Below are 25151 nucleotides of genomic sequence, written 5' to 3' on the forward strand. Positions count from 1 at the left end.
CGAATTGGCCAATTCGTAAAATATGTACGATTTAGCAAAATCGTATTAATTCGTACGAGTGAGGTCGTATGAATTGTTACGAATTAGCTACTTTTTATTCATTTGTCGAATTTGTACGACTTGGTCGTGAGATCGGGTTGGATTAAACATATATGTTCAATTTAGCCAGGTTTTGATGAGTTATCATTAGACATTACTAAAGTGGAGAGACAAGGAACTAGGCCAAGATTAGTCCACTGGAGAGGCGGCATACAAATGCCATAGCAAACGGCAGTGTTGGGAGTAACGCATTACAAAAGTAATACATTACAGCAACATATTACTTTTTGCTGTAACACAGTAGGCATTACTAATCAATTTTCAGTAATATTTTACTCGTTACATGTTCAGTGAGGCTTGTATTACAGTTGTATTACAGTGTATTGTCTGCTTTTACTTCTTAAAGGCAACAGACTATGTGGAAGTTTTAAAGCAGTCTTTTAGTGCCAGTTCAGAGCGGTCGCGTCTGTAACATTGTTTTTTCCTCATAAATGCGAACACGAAAACTAAAATAAAATGAATATTTTAAGTTCTATGGAGACTGGAGAGCCAACCCTTCCTCATCCGATTTGCGAAGGTGTAATTAACAGAATTACAAAAAAATCGATTTAGATTTTTTTGTCACGCATGAATGTGTGTCTTTTCCCTAATATTAAAAATAAAACATAGACTGATATTTGTCTAATGTCTGGAGTCCTTTAAGGAAGTAGCCTATATACGTTTCAATACATGTATTTTCTGAGAATTTTTATTTCAAGTTTTGACTGCAAATGTCATGTCCATAATGCTGGACCCAATTTTAAATAATTTATCCTCAACTAATTTTGTGGTGTAGGTCTACGTATTTTATAATGTTAACTTCAAATAATACTAATAGCCTAATTTAAAGATAAGGCAGCATTGGATCTGGACGGTAAGGAGAATAACGCTGGAGTTGGAAGAGGTGTGTCGCGATTCTGTAGGTTCGTGGATCTGAGTCGTGTGGCGAATCGCGATTTCGGTTTCATATTGCATATCGTTACAGCCCCAAAGTTAAGTTCTACTTCTGTAGTTATTTTGGTGAAAGTAACTCAAAAGTAATACATGAGTAATGTAACGCATTACAATTCTGGGACAGTAATATTGTAAGGTAATGAATTACTTTTAAATAACAGTAACAAGTAATACCTAATGTATTACAGTTTGGAAGTAACTTGCACAACACTGGCAAACGGTGGTTACAGTAAATCTAAAGAGCTAACAGAATGCAGTTAGCAGGCCCTTAGAATGTTTACTTCTTGGAGTTTTACAAGCTGTCAGTGGACCATATTGCATAAAAGCTGCAAAAATTACAGAAATCCTTATTTTTGTTGAAAGTCTGATGAATTTTTTATCTTATTGGCCTCCATTGTTGATTCTTTACAAAGTTCATAAAGTTTTTCAGCCAGGACTGATCTCTGTGGGACTGAACAATAATCTCTCTCTCTCTCTCTCTCTCTCTCTCTCTCTCTCTCTCTCTCTCTCTCTCTCTCTCTCTCTCTCTCTCTCTCTCTCTCTCTCTAAATTTAAACTCATTCAGTCCTGTTTTGTGTTGCCCAGATTGTGTCAAAGACTGAAGAGGCACAATTTTACGCTCCTTACAAATCAATAATCACCACAGCGGATAGAAATGAGATTAAAGTGATGATGAGGAATGTTATTGGGAAAAATATTCTGATATTTTGTGTCCATGAGGCATTTCAGAGAATCAGCACATAAAACTGATACCAAGAGATCCCCAAAAAAACTTTGACTTGGAAAATGCGTTAAGGAAATTTATATGGGCTATATTTTAGTTTTTCATTTTGGGCATTTATTTTTATTTACATACATACTTACATTTGAGGGGATTTTTTTTTTTTTTCAGATTTGCATATGCAAGGAATTTGGATTATTTGAATTAATTAGTTGCACTTTAATCAATTGCCATTCTCCATTAGTGGGGTCAATGAGGTATTTTGTAAAAAGTCAATGAAAGTGTTATTGCTTTGATTTGATTCCAATTTAATAATAATTAATGAGGGGTAGTGGAATATAGATCCTTACTATCAGATGTAGGTAGTGGAAACTGCTTTGTGAGCAGGTTCTCATTAGATGGACATGCTTTTCATTTTAGTTCAGTTAAAGACAAACTCCTCCGTCAGGCTTCATCAGCATGCAGGACTGTGTTAATTGGCTATTCAACTCTACACTTCAACTTTCTCCAGCTTTGTGATTGGCTCAGCATTTAGAGATTAAGTTCAAGCACCGCTGGAAGTGAACTTTCAGCCAAATGCTTAAAGAAAGGATTTGAAGTGACTATTAAAAGGGTTTCAGGGTTCTGGAGTGGTGGCCCACTGCCCAGATATGCTCAGTAAATTCCTGATAAGCCGGGCAAGGAAACCCTGAAGAATAGAGAGAATGCTTTGGTCAAATGAGGGCACGGGATGTTTATTTCTTCATAGTAAATGTTATTTTAAAAGAATATGTAAATGTTAACTCAATGCACAATAGACATATGTGTACAAACCAGGCTGAATTTATGTAGGATGGGAACAATAATATCCATGGAGATTGTTTTTTCTGTTTTTGAGGGAATTTCTTTGCTCTTGGACAGAGTTATAATCTCATTTGGTTTTGATGGGCACACAATCGTGGCAGAGAATCTACCAATAAAAGCATTAACTTATGAAGCACTTCAGATGCCATATGCATTACTGCTTTAACAAAAGACCTTACAAACTGATGTAACATGTATATTGTATATATTTCAAGAGGGAAATTTGCACAGGATGTAATGTGTTTTATGGATATCAAAGAATTGTACATATTTCAGACGTCGATAAGGATCACATGTTTATAAATCTGAAAACTATAGGAGTTTCTGGATTGAACAGATTTTGGGGTCCACATTAAAAATCTGGGATTCAAAATCTAATTAAAGCATGTAAATAAACATTTTAGTTTTGTGCCTTTGACAAATTAAAAACAAAGGAACACTGTGCCTTTAAATGAGAGAGAAAAAAAATATTTAAAAGATCCAATTTTCTTCTCTTTGATTTCCTGTTGGCCTCTTGGTTTTACAATTTTTGCTTAAAGGATTGAATCACAAAACGCATGTCCAATGACACTGTTTCAAGGGAAGTTTGTTTTAAAATCACTTAGTCTCTGAAATGTGATGAAATACAGGGGTGCATTTCTTACCGCAGATTTGACTCGGGATAGAACCAAAATAAGTACTTTTGCTGGCAAATGAGTTCCACAAAAAAACCACATGGACACACCGGACTGTGAAACTATTTATTTATTATCCCTGGAAATGCAAGATCACATTTTCACTGTATTGGGTTCTCTGCCTGGCACAGCTGAAGTGACGCCACACTTGCAAGGCAGCCTTGGAGTCAGGCATGCTTGTGGGAAACGCACTTCAGTTTGGATTGCGCTTCCCCCAATCACAGGCAGGTCTTTAAGAGACCCCTGAAAAGATTGTGGTCATGGAGAAGAATTCAAAGGGACAGATCAGAGAATAAAGGGCCCTCAAAGCCAGGTTCTACAGAGGATGGAGGGGTCCCGGAGTCCTGGGGGTCTGCACATGCAGGCGATGATGTGAAACTTCCACTGACATGCCTGAGCTGCCACATGAGAAACAAAACAATGAAAGAGATGAAAATGAAGTATGGAATCCTGTGTATTTTGGAGTTTTATATGTCAAAGGAATTAATAATAGAAAGGCTTAATGGACTCGCACAAGGAGTTTTTCTGGAATTTCTCCTGAATAGAATAAAATATGCCAAAATTCAGCTTGGCATCTGTTTTACTTCGTCGGCACTTATAATGGAAGATTTGCCGTTCTGTACTAAATCACACAATTTTTTGTGCACATTTAGCATTTATGTAATATTCTCATAATTAAACGGGGTTTCCAAATGACATATAATAAGCTAAAGATATTTAGGAAACACACACCCAGTCCCAACAGATCAATCCATCACTCTTTAATGCTAGTTTGCATGTTGCTTCTGCTTATAAAAGCAAACTAACTATTGGAAAACAAATGGCAGTTTCTGTTGGGTAGCATCTCTAATATTTAATAGTCTAGCATGTGTCAATTGATTAATGTGTAATTATGAATGTCTCAGCCTTATTTTCACATGGCAACTGTCGGCAGTGTTGAAACAAAACGGGTATTCAGACAATTTCAGACTTTCCTCAACTGTCTTGCTGGCAAAATGTTTCTGCAGAATGTGGCTTTTGAATACGCTGACTCAAATTCCCTCCAGAGGATTTTCTTAATCATCTTATATGCCCTGCAAGGATGCCCGTGGCTCAGCTGCCATAACAGTCCATTACAGCAGGGGAACGAAGAGGGTTTTAAAGGTGGTGTAAGCGATGTTAGCTATTCAGGAACTCCACCAAAAGACATTAACACTAGTCTTAGTACTCCTTTCACTTCCATAAACATGTGAATGTGAACGGGAGACAAGAAATGCAAGTACTTGCAAATTTATAAAATCAAATGAGAATTTACATGTCACAGTCTGATCTCTTGGCTCAGCAGTCGGAATGAGTCCTAAAACTAATTTTATTTTATTTTATTTTTACCTCAAGTTTCATCATCCTGAAGTCAAAGGGTCTTTTTAACAGTTTTTTTTTTCAAAGTCTAAAATACTTAGCCTCAAAATATGTTCACGCTTTATTCTAAAATATGAAACTATCAGTAGTACAACACTTAAAAGATGGCAACCTGTGATGTTATACATGCTGTTCAGACTCAGACTCGAATGTTTTCATATCAACATTATCAGTTTCAAATTTTATTCTGCAGCAGTCAGTTGGTAAAACTAGAGATTGAGACATGAAGTAATTTAAGTCTCTCATTTCCTGATGCTTTGCAGACTCAGCTGTGCATTCATGTGTTTTGGAGGAGGTGTGGTGTCGCCTTCAGGACTGCCTTAATTCTACGTGGCATTGATTCAACAAGGTGCTGAAAGCATTCTTTAGAAAACAACGCTCAATTGGCAATAAGGGGCCTAAAGTGTGACAAGAAAACATCCTCCACACCATTACAACACCACCACCAGCCTGCACAGTGGTAACAAGGCATGTTCTCATGTTCTCATTCTGTTTACACCAAATTCTGACTCTACCATTTGAATGTCTCAACAGAAATCGAGACTCATCAGAGCAGGCAACATTTTTTCATTTTTCAACTGTCCAATTTTAGGGTGCGTTTCCCGTACAACGACATAGTTCAGTGTTTCACTACCATAGTAGGGCTGGGCAAAAAAATCGATTTTTCGATTAATCGTTTTTTAAAATGTGTTCGATTCAAAATCGATTCTCAACGGCCGGAATCGATTTTTTCCATATAAAGGGCTCGCGGACGCGGTGCTGCATCTTCTCGTCTCTCTGCACTAGGCAAGCGCCAAGCGCTGCAGCTGTCGATACACACACGCGTTTAGGAGTCGGGACATGACGGAATATTCACTTAACAATCGGGCCAGCATTGCATCGTAACCTATGATCGTAACTAACGTTTATCATTTTCACGTCTTTTTGAGTTTTACAAGCAATGTTAAACCATCCCGTGATCGCGCACTCTCAGAGATGTCTTTCACTGCGTGCACAGTAACGTTACAGCCTAAATCTGCCTCACAAACAGCTCGCCAGAAACAAAAGTTTTATCCCTGGATTATATCGCTTTAACAGTTAAAACACGCAACATTATGTCAAAACTCTGGTCTTGGTGAGTAACCTCCTAAAGACAGTCGGTAATGTCTTAAATGAAGTTTTGTTAATAACTAAGTTCGGGAGGAGCACGTTCAGATAATTAACACGAGTGGACGGCAATCAGCAATCAGCAACCAATGATAAGAGGGTATATATAGACTCAGCAGTCTTACCTCGATCCATTGGCAGTTTGCAGCATGTGGCCATGTCCGAATCTAGCTCTTCCTGTTCTCGATAGAGAATCTTTCGTCCAGAATTAGGAATCTTTTCCGCAACCCGGTATCATCCCATGGGCGTCAGGCCAAACAAACGGGTCATCGCCACCCCGGGCGAAACATCCGCAATCTACTTCCGCGGTATCTTTAAACCGGACCATTCAATAATTCCTGCCCTAGAGATATGGACAAGGCAATGCTGCCATCTTAACGCAAAGGAATGGACATTCCTCCAGCGTCGGCCGTCGCAACAGGCAGTAAGTAAGTTAAGCCACGCTGCAGATCCAGTCCCGGCTGATCCACACTCTCAAACATCTGCCGGGTCAACTCTGTGAGTGCTTAGCTGAAAACTTTCGCGTCCCTGATTGAACTTCGCATCGCTTCAATCGTTGAATGTCGAGCATTTACGCTATCCGGATACTAATTGTGATCGATATAAATAGTTTCTGTACAATGATTTGCGTTCCTTAAACGCGATGCTTCTTTATGGCGTAAAACTCACACGTAAACAGTAGGGCTGGGAATCGATTCTAAAAGAATTGATTCCTCGATCCCAAAAAGAATCGATTCCTCGATCCGAGGCGTTAGGAATATAGAGTCGATTCCAAAGCTAGGAATCGATTCCATTAACAGGAATCGACTCCTCTTTTAAGATTTCAGAAGTTCAGACCAATTCTAACCCGCAGCTTCACCATTTGGTTTACTAATCCAGAACGAACAAATCGGCAGGGAACCACCCTTAGAAATGACAAATAAATAAATGAGAAACAACGGAGCTTTTACACTAGGCTTGTTACGGTGAAATGCCATATATGGTTTGTATCCTGTGTTTGCAGCGGTCCGAGCGCATTTGTCCCCGACGCCCCCCGCAGCGTGGGTCCGGTTCCACACCCAATTTAATTCTATCGAACCTTGGTGCGTTCGCGTGCATCTTATGTCATTGCAAACGTGCACGGCGCTCGATGGAAAGCAGAACGTGGGTAAATATTGTGTATTTACTTATTTATTTTTAGTAAAATTGCTTCTATTATGCGCAGTTAAGTGAACAATACAGGTTTATTGTACGTGTGTCGCATAAGGTGGTTTTCTGCTGCTTGCAAACGGACCCGTAAGAATACAGTGGATTTACAAATATGTTGCTCTGATTCCACGTACAATGCTCGAATACACTGCAGGCTCACTCTCGCTCGTATCCAGGGTAATTCCTCAACACTATCATCCCTTACTTATTTAACTGAATACATCACAATAAGCTAAAACGCATGCACAGGATACCTTATTTCCTGAACAAGGGCGCACCCGAGTCCGTGCTGGGTAGTCAGTACTACCACCACCTCCTCCAGGTAGTCTCGGGTCCGGTACCCCAGTGCGCACCCGGTTCCCATAATGGCGTTCACATTAGCGATTTTTCATGTGAACCATTCCCCGTTACGGACTTAACTGCCAGGGTGAAAGTTCCCTAAGCCATTTTGAAATGTTAATAAAGATGTGCATAATCCTGCAAAGATTAAATCGCCCCTCTTTTTCGCATCTTTGTTTGCGCTCAAGAAGATGATAATCGGCCAGCCAGGCCCCAATCTACTTCCCGCTTTCGCTCGGCTTCACACCACAGCTCATTTGCACAGGTACGTTTCTCCACTGCCCAGCAGTGACGTCTACTCTGCTCCCACTGAAACTCTGTTTCTCCGGCTAATTTTCTATACTGCCCCAGCAGTGACGTCTCCTCTGCTCCCACTGGAGCTCTGTTTCTCTGGCTAATTTTCTCCACCGCCCCAGCAGTGACGTCTCCTCTGCTCCCAAAGGAGCTCCGTTTCTCTGACTAATTTTTCTACTCTGCCCCAGCAGTGGTGTCTCATCTGCTCCCACAGGAGCTCTGTTTCTCTGACTAATTTTTTCTACTTTGCCCCAACAGGGATGTCTCATCTGCTCCCACAGAAGCTCTGTTTCTCTGACTAATTTTTCTACTTTGCCCCAACAGTGATTTCTCATCTGCTCCCACAGGAGCTCTGTTTCTCTGACTAATTTTTCTACTCTGCCCCAGCAGTGATGTCTACTCTGCTCCCACAGGAGCTCCGTTTCTCTGACTAATTTTTCTACTCTGCCCCAGCAGTGATGTCTACTCTGCTCCCACAGGAGCTCTGTTTCTCTGACTAATTTTTCTACTCTGCCCCAGCAGTGATGTCTACTCTGCTCCCACAGGAGCTCCGTTTCTCTGGCTAATCTTTTCTACTCTGCCCCAGCAGTGAAGTCTACTCTGCTCCCACAGGAGCCGTGTTTCTTTCGGCTAATTTTTCTACTCTGCCCCAGCAGTGATGTCTCATCTGCTCCCACTGAAGCTCTGTTTCTCCGGCTAATTTTCTATACTGCCCCAGCAGTGACGTCTCCTCTGCTCCCACTGGAGCTCTGTTTCTTTCGGCTAATTTTTCTACTCTACCCCAGCAGTGACGTCTCATCTGCTCCCACTGAAGCTCTGTTTCTCTGGCTAATTTTTCTACTCTGCCCCAGCAGTGATGTCTCATCTGCTCCCACAGGAGCTCTGTTTCTCTGGCTAATTTTTCTACTCGGGCCCCAGCAGTGATGTCTCATCTGCTCCTACAGGAGCTCTGTTTCTCTGAATAATTCTCATATGAGCTCTGTTTCTCTGGCTATTTTTTCTACACTGACACAGCAGTGATGTCTACTCTGCTCCCACTGGAGCTCTCTTTCTCTGACTAATTTTTACTCGGCCCCAGCAGTGATGTCTACTCTGCTCCCACTGGAGCTCTCTTACTCTGGCTTATTTTCTACACTGCTATAACAGTGACGTCCCCTCTGCTCCCACTGGAGCCCTGTTTCTCTGGCTAACTTTCTACACTGCCACAGCAGTGTCGTCTCCTCTGCTCCATCTGAAACTCTTTTCTCTGGCTAATTTTCTTCACCGTCACAGCAATGATGTCTACTCTGCTCCCACAGGAGCTCCGTTTCTCTGGCTAATTTACTACACCGCCACAGCAGTGACGTCTCCTCTGCTCCCACAGATGCTCTGTTTCTCTGGATAATTTTCTACACTGCTCAAGCAGTGACCTCTTCTCTGCTCCCGCAGGAGCTCTGTTCCTCTGGCTTATTTTCTACACTGCTATAACAATGATGTTTTCTCTCCAGTACATCACCATTTAGAATTATTATTCCTGCTAAAACCCTTAATTGATTATTTCCTCTGTCCAGCAAGCTTGGTCTCCAAGCTAACGTCGCACGCATCAAAATTTATCCTCCAAGCGGTATCTCCCAGGACCCTTCAATCCTATATTACCGCTTGGAGGTAACATAAAGAAAGGAAACGATAAATATAACGTCTCTTATAACTTGCCTTCCCCCGATTTTTCTCTTTCCAATCAAATCTTTTATCTCCTATTAAAGGTTATTTGAGCGGCAATCCAGTTTTTCCCATAAACTGTCGTACGGCACTACTTCTGTGGAGTTAAACAATTCACAAACCCTGATTAAAGGGATCCAAAGATCCCAGCCCACCCGCCCCCGACTCCGGACACCCCATAACACTGGAAATTCTCATTAAATGTATTCGGCTTTCCGCATAAGCTACCAGCCCTTCAGTTCCACTCACACACTCAATGCCACGTTTAAATTACCCTTTTTCGTTTTTCTTAGACACTCAAAAAACCGCCATCACTTTATGAGCAGAGTGAGTGCTTTCCCAGAGGAGCCCTTACATTTTTCTCCTTCATCCAGCGAGCAGTTGGTCTCACAGCGGATGCAGTGTGAGAAAAATCTCCTGGGCAAGCACTCAATTTTTCCACTTTTCAGTTTTCCTTCTTCCATCCAGCGAGCATCGGTCTCACAGCGGATGGAGTGAGAGCTTTCCCAGTAGAGCACTTAAAATTTTCTCTTTCATCCAGCGAGCAGTTGGTCTCACAGCGGACGGACATGAGAAAATTTCCTGGGCAAACACTCATTTTCCCCTCTTGTCAGGTTTCCTCTTTCCGTCCAGCGAGCATTAGTCTCACAGCGGACGGAGTGAGAGCTTTCCCAGTAGAGCACTTAAAATTTTCTCTTTCATCCAGCGAGCAGCTGGTCTCACAGCGGATGGAATACGAGAAATCTCCTGGGCAAACACTCATTTTCCCCTCTTGTCAGGTTTCCTCTTTCCGTCCAGCGAGCATTGGTCTCACAGCGGACGGAGCGAGAGCTTTCCCAGTAGAGCACTTAAATTTTCTCTCTTTCATCCGGTGAGCATTCGGTCTCACCGTGGACGAGAGTACGAGAAAATCTCCTGGATAAGCACTCATTTTTCTCTTTTCAGGTTTCCTCTTTCCGTCCAGCGAGCATTGGTCTCACATCGGACGGAGCGAGAAAGTTCCAGGTAGAGCACTCATGTTTTCTCTTTCATTTCAGCGAATATTTGGTCTTACAGTGGATGCAGCGCGAAAACCTCCTGGACAAGTATACAACAACCACACCTTGTTCGCAGTCAACAAGGGCCATCAGTCCAGGCAGTGAGCCAACATCACGGGCCTCCCTGACCAAGCATCCAGGCCCCTTCTCGAGATGCCAGCCCGCCATTTCTTGGCACTCTTTGGGGGGTCTTTAGTCCGGCGGCTGTCCTCTGCTCTTTAGCCTTTTGGGGGGAGTACTCTGGGTTCGGGCAGAATTCCGAGCACGGAGCCCTCCCTCCGGACAGCACGCCAAATACGCATTGAATCTTACTCACTCAAAATTATATGTAAGTGTGAACTCGTGAAATGAAGTTTTGTTAATAACTAAGTTCGGGAGGAGCACGTTCAGATAATTAACACGAGTGGACGGCAATCAGCAATCAGCAACCAATGATAAGAGGGTATATATAGACTCAGCAGTCTTACCTCGATCCATTGGCAGTTTGCAGCATCCCTCCTCCACCCCTTCTCCACACTCCTAGTCCTGCACACTCCTCTTTCTAAAAAAATCACTTGCATACGGGGGGAGTACTCTGGGTTCGGGCAGAATTCCGAGCACGGAGCCCTCCCTCCGGACAGCACGCCAAATACGCATTGAATCTTACTCACTCAAAATTATATGTAAGTGTGAACTCGTGAAATTAGCATTAAACGTGTGTGACAGAAAGTTAATGAAACAGTAATGGATTCGCACACTAGTTCTTAAAGTGAACGCAGCCATTTGTGTCAGTCATTAATTCTGTTGTCATAACAACAGAATATAGTATTAATTGTAAGCAATCAGAATTAATAGCCTTTGTATTTAATTCAGTCTGGACTAAAAAGTCTATCCAGTGTTATTTTACATTGGATTACTTTATTCAGTTTCTGTAGTATTTCTGACATACCCAAAAAAACTACCCCAAAATGTCTCTTAATTTGTGTCTTTATTCTATTGTATTTATTTGTGCTACTTTTTTCAATTTAATTCAAAGATTGAAATCAAGCTTCCATTCATAAACTCTTAAAACAAAAATAAACAAAAAATTACATTACCATTTAGGTAAGATCAATGTAAATAAAAAAAGTCTAAATATTTATATATTTATTTATCTTTATCTATCTTAAACATAAAATAACATGATACTGTTTGATCAAGCTGTGCGACTGTTCTGACTTTTTTTGCATATTGCATCAAAATCCTGTTTATTCTTTGTATGCATTTAGTGTACCTAAAATAAAAAGAGTTTTATATACAGGTTTATGGCTCTTAATTTCCTTGTATTAATTAACCACTAGTAAACTTATGTCCACTGTTCTTTTTTTATAAATATAGGATTTGTATTACATCTTCATTATAGTCGAATCGAGAATCAAATCAGGAATCGAAATCGAAAATTGAATCGAGAATCGAAATCGAATCGGACTGAGAGCTTGTGAATCGAAATCGAATCGAAATTGAAATGTGAATCGATACCCAGCCCTATACCATAGTACGATGCATCGTTGGAAAAATCAACTAGCTAGTCACGACTGTTTCCCGAAACCCACTGTCGTAAAGGTCGTATCGTTCAACCACGTTGGTTTCGCAAGTGGTGGAGTAAAAACTACTTTTAATGAAACGGTTTGAGATTCAATTAACGCTAGATTTGTTTTATATAAATTTCAGACATGTCATCTGAGGACTATTTCTAATTGTTCTCAGTTGTTTTGCTTTATTACCAGACTCAATATTTGGCTCGTTCTTACATAGTAGAGCACGTTCGCACATGCGCACTCTTCAAACACGTTACTTCAAACCTTTTGACAAACTAAAAGACGAAAATTACATTTGTATGTATTCTAAATAAAAGGCACTGGTTGTACTTGTTTTGTACTTGTACTGGTTATACTTGGTTGTCAGCTTGCTTATTTTTCTCAAGATAAGAATTTATTACCTCCAAATGTCATGCAATATAGAAATGATGCCTCTAACCACAGGTCGAGAGCTGTCGTTCAAACCACACAACTTTGCGATGCTGTTTGCGAATGTCCGTTGGAACGATGGTTTCGTGAAACACCGACTCATTAAACTATGCAGATAACGACGGAACTTGCGACCATAGTTGGCTAACAATGCTTTCGGGAAACACACCCCAGGTTAGCTCTTGCAAATTGTAGCCTCTTTTTCCTATTTGTAGTGGAGATGAGTGGTACTCGGTGGGGTCTTCTTCTATTGTAGCCCATTCGCCTCAAGGTTGTGCGTGTTGTGGCTTCAAAAATGCTTTGCTGCATACCTTGGTTGTAACGAGTGGTCATTTCAGTCAAAATTTCTCTTCTATCAGCTTGAATCAGTTGGAATATTTTCCTCCGACCTCTAGCAATCAACAAGGCATTTTCCCCACAGGACTGCCGCATACTGGATGTTTTTTTCCCTTTTCACACCATTCTTTGTAAACCCTAGAAATGGTTGTGCGGGAAAATCCCAGTAACTGAGCAGAATGTAAAATACTCAGACTGGCCCGTCTGGCACCAACAGCCATGCCACGCTCAAAATCACGTTTCTTTCCCATTCTGACTTTCAGTTTGGCGTTCAGGAGATTGTCTTGACCAGGACCACACCCCTAAATGCATTGAAGCAACTGACTGATTGATTTGATAATTGCATTAAAGAAGAACTCCGGTCAATTTTAACATTGAACTCATTTTTTTTTTTTTTGTACATTTGGAGTGCTGTCAGTACAGACAAAAACAACAAAATCTGTGTTACCTACACAGTGTCATCCTCTTTTTTTAAAATTCGTACCCTGTTGACTTCAATGAGCAAGTTCTAAACCTGCTTTTAGCCTCTTAACATCCTTTATTTGTCATTACAAGTACACAGCCATGTGAGATGTGTTATTAAGAGTGACCACAGTCAATCTGACTGCAGTAGATGTGAAAGATATTCATAAAAATGATGTTAATTCAGCCAGCTCACATACCTGTATTTACTTCCTGTTTTCGGTCGATGCCCACAGTAGTCGATTGTCGAGTTTGCGCGCGCTCAAAAACCTCCACCGTGTGTTCAACATCTGATTCGGATGAACTATCCATTTGAGCTGATATTCTCAGAACACCACACAGCACTGTCATCGGCTGTTGCTTAGTTACCAATGATCGCGCGAGAACTCGGCAATCGACTACTGTGGACTTCGACTGAAAACAGGGGCCGTTTCTCAATATACCGTCTTGTCTGTTCTTGTGGACTTGTAAAACGTCATCAGTCGCGGCAAGAACGGTTAAAAATCCCGGATGTGTTCTTGACACTCCCATTTTACCGAGGTTGCAACGGTTGGTAACTTGTGTGAACTTGACGGCAGAAATATCCCATAATTCATTTCGGCATTCGCAGAAGGAGCGGGAGAGGCAGGTCAAAAGTTACCTGAATATTACCGGCATTTTTTCCCGCCGTTGGCTAGTGATGTACACAACAGAAGCAGAATTAAAATGAGACAGGTGTTGCTTTATTGTTATGAATATACATTACATTGTAGTGTATGTAGAGTAATCCCTTAGGCTTGGGCAATAAAGCCTGGCTGTATAATAATTCTAGTTATGTTTGGGCACTGCAGACGGCGTCTGTGCGGGGGTACTATTGCGCAATACCAGCAAGAACACATCGTCTCAAACTGTCAGCAGCGTTCTGTGTGCTCACCTCGTGAGTTCGTTCTTCCAAGAACAACTAGAGCTTTCTTCCCAAGAACACAAGTCCGTTCTTTGCATTCTTGGTTTTGAGAAACGGCCAGGAAGTAAATACAGGTAAAAAGGGGATACTGCGGTGTAGGCAACACTGATGATTGTCGTTTTTGTCTGTACTGACAGCACTCCAAATGCACAAAAAAAAAAAATTACAATTGACCGGAGTTCTCCTTTAATGGGATGTATGGCCTACATTATGTCACAATACATAAACAGTTGTACATAAATAGGCAAACAGTTAGCCGTGGGTCTAATATTTTCAGCCGTGGGTGTAATATTTTTCACACAAAACAGTTTCAGTAAACTGTTTTGTGTGTCTTTGAAAACCTTAGACACTGAATATTTCAGAACACTGGTTTCTGTAGCCTATGTGAGTTGGTCTGTTAAACCACAAGATGATTGACAGGCAGAACATGCCTCAAAGTCTCTGACTGGCTGAACAAAGAATATGTCAAATAGCTGTCACGGGGACAGGTGTGATATTTCAGCAAACCTTACCAAATTCAATCATTGTAAATTATATCAAATGTATATGAAAAAATTTAAAATCAAAGAGAGGGAGAGTGAGTCGGTAACTTTTGAATGGTTCTAGTCTTTGGCATTTTGGCATTTGGCTATGGCTATTTATTTGGCTATGGCTTTTTTTCTTCTTCTCTTTCCACTTGTAGTCTTCATGTGACCTTATACAGCATTCAATATCTTTAGATCGGCAGTGAGCTTCTTCTCTGTTTGCATTTGCTCAGTATGTGGTGTTACCCATGTGGAGAAACGACTCCACGAGGTGTTAAGGAACTTGGCGACTCGTCTTCATGAATCTCCTCAAAATTCTTCTCATATGACTCATAGTTTTCCTATGCCGGCACACAAGAGTGCAAACCATGTGAATTATTTACTCTGTGTGTAACCTATGTGTCCTATATCCATACTGATCCACACTGACCATTTTCACACGTTCCTCTATCCCAGCGGAGAAGAACATGAGTACTTTATTGAATCATTTTAATAAAATGATTACATTTTATGATGCGTGTTTCATAATTAATAAAAACAATTCTTCCTCAGGGGAACACATCTTAGTTGAAAATATGCTATTTATTTATTTTTCATAAAATAATGAAAAATTATGCTCTTTTCCTTTATGTAATATATGAACCACTAATCATGATGCATTGTTTGTTTGTTTGTTTTTTTGTTTTTTTTTTGACAATTGTTGAAACTTTAAAGCTAACGTCCAAAGTTATTATAGGCAGCAGAAGTCATTCTGCTAACTTGTTCTGCTAACTCTACTAACTTGTGTTCCACCAAAGACATTATAAGTCATATCAAATTGGAAGTATAAAAACAAATTACTTTATTTTTGTGTATATCTATTTTTTTTTTTTTTTCTTAAAGAGACATCGGAACTCTCCAACTCCCTTATAATTTGCATCATTGTTTATTTCCCTGCGGCCTGCTCATAGTGATGATGTCACGTTTGGTTGAGGAATAAGTAAAATGAAAGATTGGGAATACTTCAAAGACTTTACTGAAAAACAGGATAAATTCGACACTTATTCCGAGGCAATAAACGACAAAGGACTGAACAGAACAGGGGGTATACATATTAAATGACGGAACAGCTGGACAAAGATTAACTAGGCAAGGTAAGCTTATTTAAATAGCACGTTTCATATACAATGGTAATTCAAAGGAATTAAAATAATCATACATGGATAAGAAATAAAAATAAAATAAAAAAACAATTGCATTTAATCCCTATCTGGAGTGGAATAAATGGACATATATATATATATATATATATATATATATATTCCTTTGAATTACCATTGTATATGAAAAGTGCTTATATATATATATATATATATATATATATATATATATATATATATATATATATATATATATATATATATTTTATAATATATATTATATAAGTGCTTATACATACAGAATTCACATGTCCTTGTTCGAAAGGTGTTACAACATTTCTACGGAGACACTCTCATTCTGTACTTTGCTGCCATATTCCATTAAGCTCAAATGCAATTACGTCTCCCTGTTTGCTGAACAATTACAGATGGCCAGAGATCTGCCAGATCTCATATGTTGTCTTTCATTCTACTGCATAACTAATGTCACCCTGATCTTTTTCACTCTCAATTTCCGTGCAGTGTTTCAGGTTCCTGTAGCTGCCAGGTGAAACAAGATCAAGTGGTTGCCTGTAGTGTGAGGAGCCAGAATGCAGCTGTGAGGAAGATTTTTGCACTTTCATTTGAAGTCACAAACATGCACTCAACACAAGAACAAAATAGACTCAGAAAAACCCACAAGTGTGTTCACTAACCATATTCTGCATGTTTTACAGAAAACTGGCAAGAAGTATCTGAAAATATGCAGTTACAAATTGATTAATTGGCATCTATGCAATTTCTGGTAATTGAGGTCCAGTCTGACTGGAAAAGCAAGTTATAAAATAAGTTATTTTTTGATAAATCTTCCAGATTATTTGCATAAAATGTTTGACCAATATTTAGTTTCGAGGTACTCATGTAAAGTGTAAAATCCACGTATGTCTGTAAAATAATCTGTTCCCTTTCGTTGTCACTCCAAGTTCCGTCGGATGATGTCATCATCCGACAGAACGTCTCCGTTCCCTACTCAGGGTACGAGGGTTACACCCGTAACGTAGACGTTTTCTTTTGGGCAGACATAAAACTTGATCACAAAGTTTGCATTTTTTTTTTTTTGGTGCAATTAACTACGGATTGACTCAACTGTGCAGTTATTTGAAAGTTCCCCATGCTGTTCTATTTTGGTATCAACCATTTTAGATAATCCTGTCCCTAAATTGCACTGAAAAAAAAAGTGATCTACATGTTGGTAATGCTTATGTAAATTGCATTTCTTGGACAGGAAAGTGTTGTCTTGATAGCTACATTTGTCGGCCAATTGAGAGTACATGCACACAACAGAAAGTAACTGCGCAAAACTGTTCTAGGTCTGACTGTAGGTACACTTAATGCACACGTATCCCATTTTCACTCATGTTCAGGAACCATGTGCTCCGATTTCATGACATGCCTTTCCAGTGTAAGTTAATTAAGAACTTTGTTGTAAAACATAAATTGTTGCACATTTTATCGGTGCAGAGACTGTAGAGATTATATGCATTTTGTAAAATGAAGCACCACAATCACTAAAATGTGTTGGCTATTCATTTAAATGTCCCATTGAGTAAACAAAAGTCTTAAACGCTTAAACACAGTCTTCAAACCAACTTGAACACTTTGGCCAAACTGGAAATATGTGATTATCAAACACGCGTCCCAACCACAAGAGAGGTTCAACAGTATTCACCCAAACAGGATGGATATAGCGGGCCTTTACATTACTAAGAGACGGCTGCTCCTTATGGCAAGGTTCATGTGCTGGGCAGATATTTTGCATAAGTTGAAATTGGATTTTTTCAGGTTCCAGAGCAGGATACTGCATATGAAGTCATAAACATCTACTGAATCTATAATGTCCCAAGACTGACTAAAGCCAGTTTGACATAATCCAGGGTTGTGCAACAGGATCTGTCCCCTTGAACATTAATAAAGGAACTGTGACGTATAATATGCTTTCATACGGCATTTGATCAGTCACAGCTGCTGTGCTGAGAGCCAGTGTTCGGTGTAGTTTTTCTTCAACACCAGCAGGAAACTGGACTCAAACCAAACCAGGCTGTTCTAAGCTCCATTCTGACAGCTTCTGTTCAGAAGACACAGGACCTTATTGATGATAAAATGTGAATGTTCTTTTATTTTTCCCTTTGCTTTGCTAAACTGGCCACCTTCAGGATGATGTTTTTGTCTTCAGGATGTGTGGCCTTGTGTTTTGTTGTGTTTCAATGATCGGTTTCCTTTTAAAAATGCAGCACTTTCCAAGAGCAGCAACTGCAGAGGTTGATGTATGGACCTTTAGAGGAGAGTACTCTGAGCAATATTTAAAACACAGGCATGCTTTATGATCTGTAAACATGTAAAATCAAATACTTTCAGAGGACATTATCCAAAGAATTATGCTTTTAAGCTATTGCTATGTGCTAGTCAGCTTCGAATGTGCTACTCAAAATACAGTATGTAGCTAGTGGTTCCATTCATAAAAATTGGCTACGCTAAAGGTTATTGTTTAGAGAAAGTATGTACTTACACAACAAGCTATTTAAAATAAAACATACAATTAGAACAGGGTTGTGTGTCATTCAGAACTTATTTGAGAGTTCCAATTACATTTTTTCATTTCATACAGAATGCATTATAGTAATTTGAATGTCATAGACATATACACTAGACCTCACCTTGGCTACGGCAGTTCATTGGAACGAATGTGTCAATAGAGCCGCCATCTTGAAACAGGGGAGCCCCTCCACTTTAATGCATCAGCGTCAATGTAGTAGACACAGGTCTAAGGGAAATAAAATCACCATAAATCATCATGAATGCGATTTTTCTTGTTTTTTTTTTTTGGTTTGTTCCAACGGTCAGACATGTATTTATCATTGATTCCAGAACAAATTTTTTTATTTTTTTTTTAAAAACATTCTTCCTAGTTCAGATTTCATCCGTGAACATCATACGCTGCAGAAAAGTCTGCCACCATCAATGAATTCGAAGTAAAGGCATAGATAGCAGCGTTACCTAGCTACTTCCTATGACAAGACCCCTGTTCCAAGATGGCGGCGGTTTTGAAGCATGCTTAGAACCCCAAGGTGAGATCTAGTGTATATGTCTATGTTTGAATGTAAGGAATAATTCAAATGAACTGAAATTCAAAGAAATTGTTATTCTGTGATTTTGGAAAGTTGATTTTTAGTACTGTTGTGTAGTTTTATGTTTTAGTTTTCTTTATATTCAAAGTATAGAACTATTCACTAGTTGCACATGCAAGTGTTCTTCAATGCTGGTGTAGTGGGATAACTGGTGCATTAAGTGTGTTGTTTGCTTTCTAACATGCCATAGGTGTGCAAGTTGCCCAATCACATATCTTTAGTGGGTATAAAAAGGGGGATTTTAAGGCAACGCTTGAGTGTCAGAGCACCATTTGTGCATCACTGCCCGTGGACCGGCCGTTCCCCACCCCCCCCCCCCCCCCCCCCCCCAGTCAGACGCGAGCATAGCCGTAATTTGCGTGTGATATGTCCCCATTGAAACATATCGCAGCACGGATGTACCAATACAAACAAATAAAACATCTCCAGGTAACTCTAGTAGATTCATGTATTTCATTTGTTAAATAAGAGGCGAAGTGCTCGTTGGGGCGCTGCGATCAGTTTCTTGAGCTCATTGCTCAATCCGTTGCGGGGACTGAGAGACTCATTACGGTGAAATCACAAAACCCAATACACAAAAAACCTGTCCCTTCTTGAAATACAGCCACTAATAAACAATCGGTTTTGATGAGGAAAATAAACTATAGTATTAGTAGGGATTAGAAGAACCCAGAACCTGTGACACACATGGCAAAAGTTCTTCCTCTGGACCATTAAAGTTCATGGGGATATGTATTTAATCAAGTGAAAATTCTCACCACTAACAACATATATTAGATCTCATTAAACGACAAATTAAACACAATGTACTATTGTATAATATGTAACACGTCATGCCCTCCGTGAGTGGTATTTACGACAGTAACGTTAAAAACAAACTCCACAGTTACTCTAGGGGTCGCTGTTTGACAAAAACAGTATTCTTGCCTGGTGTCCCTTTAAGATTCATGCTTGAAAATTGTGAAATAAAGCTTTTGTACTTTTGTATCCATGTCTCAGTCCCTCATTTTGAAACCATGTTCATGTGTGTCCGTTTTGTAGGCAATTAGCCTATAATATTTCCCCATTTAACAGGGTGGCATAGTCAGCTGCATTAAGAGGGTTTCTCACTCCGATTATACCGTCCCGCTAAAGTGGCAGCCATAGGTTTTCTTTCAGGGATTGTAATATCCTGTTACTGATTTACGGAGTAAGAGACCTTTCTAGATCATAAACCGATTAAGAACGTTCTTTTAACCTATTAGACCAATTCACTGAAAAGAACTGACTCAAAGATTCAGAAAAAATAACACATTTAGCTTTGTTTCTGAGAAATGCAGTAAAAAAAAATCATTTGAATTTGTTCGTAGATCTGTTTTGGACCCTAAATATGTAATGTATTTTGTCAACAGTTTGTTGAATCTACAAGATGAAAGTTGGTGTCACGTTTGGAATTCTAGCATGTGCTAGTCTCTGCGTTGAGGCCTTGTGCTCGTCAAAATAACATGGTTATTCCATACTGCTCGGTCTGAGGTCTCTCTTATCTGATGAAATTTCAAACATATTCCCAACAGAAAGGAGCATTTCTGGGATTTGAAACTGTAATGTAATCTCTTATTGTTGAGTGAGAGCATCAGTCAATGTCTCGTATCTCAGCAGGACCATGACTGAGACGGAGTTCTAATTTAGAGCTCTTCATGAAAAAATTACTTGAGCACCGCAATATAAGCTGAACACACTTCCCCCCATCAGAGCTGGATCAGTGCCCAACATTGTAATCATATAGAAGTTCATGTTTGGGAAGTATGCTTATCTTATCAAAGATCTCTCTCTCTCTCTCTCTGACCTGTGGGAATGGACATATAGTCCATAAAATGTCCTTCTTAAATCCCATGAAGGCCATGGGATATCTTGAGATAAAGAATTAACCCAGGGACAGCAAAGATCATCCAATGTCCTTGTTGACACTCTCAGAAGAACCTTCTTTTTTTCACTTGGGATTTGTGTGTTGTCAGGTTAAAACCAGTCAAAAGCTTGGAACAGTTAATATTTTATAAGCTTTTGGCTAAGGATGCATTTATTTGATAAAAAAAAAAAAAAAAAAAAAAAAACAACCTGAATATCAATCATATAATAATTCATAATGTGACTGTTTTCTATATGTAATATCTTTAAAAATATAACATATTTATGTGATGGCAAAGTTGAATTTTCAGCATCATTACTCCAGACTTCAGTCACATAATTCTTCAGAAATCACACTAATATGCTGATTTGGTGCCCATTTCTTATTATCAATGTTGAAAACAGTTGTGCTGCTTAACTAGAAACCGAAATACACTATCATTTGAGCATTTTGTTAGTACACTAAAAAAATATCCAAAATTTACAGAATATAACTGTGATTTCTTTTTGATAATCATTTTCTTTAATTTTAAATTGCACTCAAAACATGGTAAAATTACAAATAATATCAAAAATACAGCTGTTACATACAAATATAATATGCAATTAAACAGTAACAAAACATTTTAAATGGTCATTTGACTGGCAGCTCCCCAAAAAACTGTAACGTTAAAGTTAAACATCATAAATTAAATAAACACTGTTATTTTACAGGTATTGCCTGATTTATAATGATCATATACCTTCATTTAAAAAAACAAAACAAACAAAAAAAAAACATAAAAATGGTCAAATGACTGGCAAACAAAACTTTGACATCTGCCAAACAAAAACCTTAAAATTAAAGTAAAATTTTGTAATTTAAATAAACCGGAAAAAAACACAATTATTTCACAGGTATTTCCTACATTATTATGATCAAATACCTTCATTGTAGAAAAATCGTAAAAAAAAGGGGTGGCAAATGACTGGCAGCTACGGCTATCAAACAAAGACCATTAAATTAAAGTAAATAATGCTAATTTAAATAAAGTGCAAACTTTAACACAAATTTGATGTCACCATGATTGAGATCAGTATTTGTTTTAGTTTGGCTCATGACCCTTGATTTTTTACCATTAGTTTATCTCTGGTTGCTTTAACAGTGTTATGATTGTCTGAATTTATTAGCTGAAATTACAGTATATATTACAACCCCTAAGATTAATGTCATACATTTTTGTGACCCTTGAATTATTGTGGCATCAGTATTATAATATATATATATATATATATATATATATATATATATATATATATATATATATATATATATATATATATATAATAAAGAACATGTTTTGAGCTGGGTTCTTTTTTAGGAGTATAGAGACGTCAAGGATAAATATGAATCTCAACAATGGTGACAATCAACAAAGCCTAATTGTGACTTTATAGTAGCTGTTGTAAATGGTAAATGGACTGCATTTATATAGCGCCTTCATAGACCTAATAGCCACCAAAGCGCTTTACATTTGCCTCACATTCACCCATTCATACACTCATTCATACACCGACGGCGGTGTCAGCCATGCAAGGCGCCATCCAGCTCGTCGGGAGCAGCTGGGATTAGGTGTCTTGCTCATGGACACCTCAACACTTGGTCAGGTGGAACCGAGGATTGAACCACCAATCTTGAGAGATCTGTTAGGGTTTGTAGACAACCCACATGAACCACTGAGCCACTGCCGCCCCTGTTGTGATTCATAAGCTGATTATTTATGTCTGTATGATCATGTCAAAAAATAAATAAAATAAAATCTGTATAATGTCTTGCTAATATTTAATAACTTAACCAGCTACTACATTTCAGGTGGCATTTTTTTTTTTTTTACAATTAAGGTATTTGATCATAATAATGCATGAATAAAGCAGGGAACTATGATGACTATTATCACTATAAAGTGACCAACTTCATCTGATCTGAGTTATGGATTCCTACCATAACAAACATGTATCAGAGACAGTTAAAGAGATACTCCACCCAAAAATAAAATAAAAATCTGTCATCATTTACTCACCCTCAAGTTGTTACAAACCTGCATGAGTTTCTTTCTTCTGTTGAAAACAAAGAAAGATATTTTAAAGAACGATTGGATCCAAACAGTTCTTTGGCATCATTTACTTATATATTAGAAAATAATAATAATAATAATAAATACTATGGAAGTCAATAGTAACAAAAACTTTCCAATCGTTCTTCAAAATATCTTCCTTTGTGTTTAGCAGTAAAAAAAGAAACTCATACAGTTTTGCAACAACTTGAGGGTGAGTAAATCATGACAGAATTTTCATTTTTGGGTGGAGTATCCCTTTAAAGCAGCCAGAGAAAAAGTAATGTTAAAGCTAAAGGCTCAAGAGCCAAACCAATGCAAACACTGATCTCCATCATGGTGACAATAAACTTTATTATTTTCAATTAAACATCAACTTCTAAACCTCTGTTAATTCTCAATAAGAATTTTAATATAAAAGAAAAAAAGTCTGTATTTTAATAATAGATGATGCAGAAATCTTGAGAGATCTGTTAGGGTTTAATGTTGGATGTAAAGTATTTCTGTATTGTCCGTTTTGTGTGTCGCCATTGTGTTGAAGAGTAGAGCCTGTGCTTCAGTCCAGGATGAGCTGAGAAACACTGATGATATGCTGCATGATGCTTTATATAACAGACAGTAACTGTGTGTCAGTCAGGGTTGAGCATAGAAACACTGATTAAATGCTGTGTCTTGCTTTATTTAACGTACAGTAACTGTGTAGTTGCTGATGCAGTGACGTATATAGCCACAGTAAATCATGCATGTAGTTAACTGCATGTTCTTTTAATAAAAAAAATAAATAAAAAAATCAGGAAATACATGTGAAATAACTATTTTTTTCTGTTAAAAAGCTTCATGAACATGTCTGTAAAATCTTTTGTACTTATTTAAATTTGGATATTTTACATTGTTTTTTTAGGATAGTATAAATTAGGATATTTTACTTTTTTAATGGTTTTTGTTTGGCAGCCATAGCTGACAGTCATTGACCATTTTTTAAAGATTTAATTTTTTACAGTGTAATATTTAAAAATACGCATGGATTCATTACATTTATTCCAAAGTGATAGTAAAGCTTTTTTTGTAATGTTACAGAAATTTCTATTTCTAATAAATGTCGTTCTATTGAACTGTCAATTCATCAAAGAATCCCGAAAGAAGTACCAATTTAAATAAACTACATGGACGGATGACTATGGCGCAACAAGAATGGCTTTGACGATCAATGCTGTGTTTTGGTCAAGCATCCAAAATATATTTTGAAGATTGATTTCTTAAACTAATTATCACTTGTTTGAATACAAACTGCCCCAAAGTAATCAGGCATAATACCAGCTAAAAAGGCAAAAGGGAATTGTTCAGTCTTAAGCTTTTCCAGTGTTTTTGGAGAGTAAAACCAAACGTTTTCCCTGTAGAAGGATTTCATAAAATCTGATGGTGCTGAATTCTGTCTTTTTTTTCTAAAATGACCCATGAGTTATTATATAAGCCTTCTGTTTTAAACAAAGACACCCTCATTAGAAGGGAATCTGAACTTCTATAAGCACAATAGTCAGTGTTCATCCAGTCTTTAAACTCATATTTATGTTTCACCACCATTTAGACTTTAGGTCTTCCTCAGCACTTCATTTACAATTCCATTTAATAATTGTTCAAAAAGGGGGGGTTTAACCATGTCATCCAAAAGCTGTCAAACACAATGAAACTTAATGACATGTTTTGTTTCCATGGCAAAATGTCTTCCAGACACATGGTTCTGCATTCCAATGTGTTTTGAAAAATAAGAGTGTTCAAATGTGTTATTATAAAAAGTTGATTTGGATGTCACTGTGCCATTTTGCATTCACAGGAAAAATCGATAGCAGTGCCGTGAAGGGAGCTGAGTGACACGGGACATTAAATCTGGCTGTAAACACAGACTTTTTACTAACACTTTGATCATTGACTAATATGTTCATTTTCTGATGCTATCCTGCCTATCTGAAGATACGTCTTTGTTTTAAATAAGTAAGGAATAGTTGATGACAGGCCGTTGAATTATTAGAAAAATAATGCACACCCGAGGTGGTAATGCGATCACGACGCGAAGCGGAGTGGCCGTTACACCTCGGGTGCATTGTTTTTTGGATAATTCAACGGCTTGAAGTCAATTATTCCGCTTATACAGTTACCACACCTCAAAACATTGTTCAGATGATTTATATCAAGACATTCATATCAAGCGCTCTTGTATGTAGGACTAATTTCTTACGCATCTAATCCCATGCCT

At 38.4% G+C, this 25151-nt stretch overlaps 1 long non-coding RNA gene across 1 annotated transcript; it reads left to right on the forward strand.

Annotated features, from left to right (window-relative positions):
• The first annotated feature begins 6164 nt into the window (after nucleotides 1-6164).
• LOC148977186 (uncharacterized) lies at nucleotides 6165-10679 on the forward strand. The gene is made up of 2 exons (XR_016145582.1): nucleotides 6165-6961; nucleotides 10371-10679. It is a non-coding gene; the product is annotated as an uncharacterized LOC148977186 (long non-coding RNA).
• The last annotated feature ends 14472 nt before the right edge of the window (nucleotides 10680-25151 follow it).

Source organism: Pimephales promelas, chromosome 11 (assembly GCF_988280905.1).
Source record: "Pimephales promelas chromosome 11, fPimPro1.hap1.1, whole genome shotgun sequence".
NCBI lineage: Eukaryota > Metazoa > Chordata > Actinopteri > Cypriniformes > Leuciscidae > Pimephales > Pimephales promelas.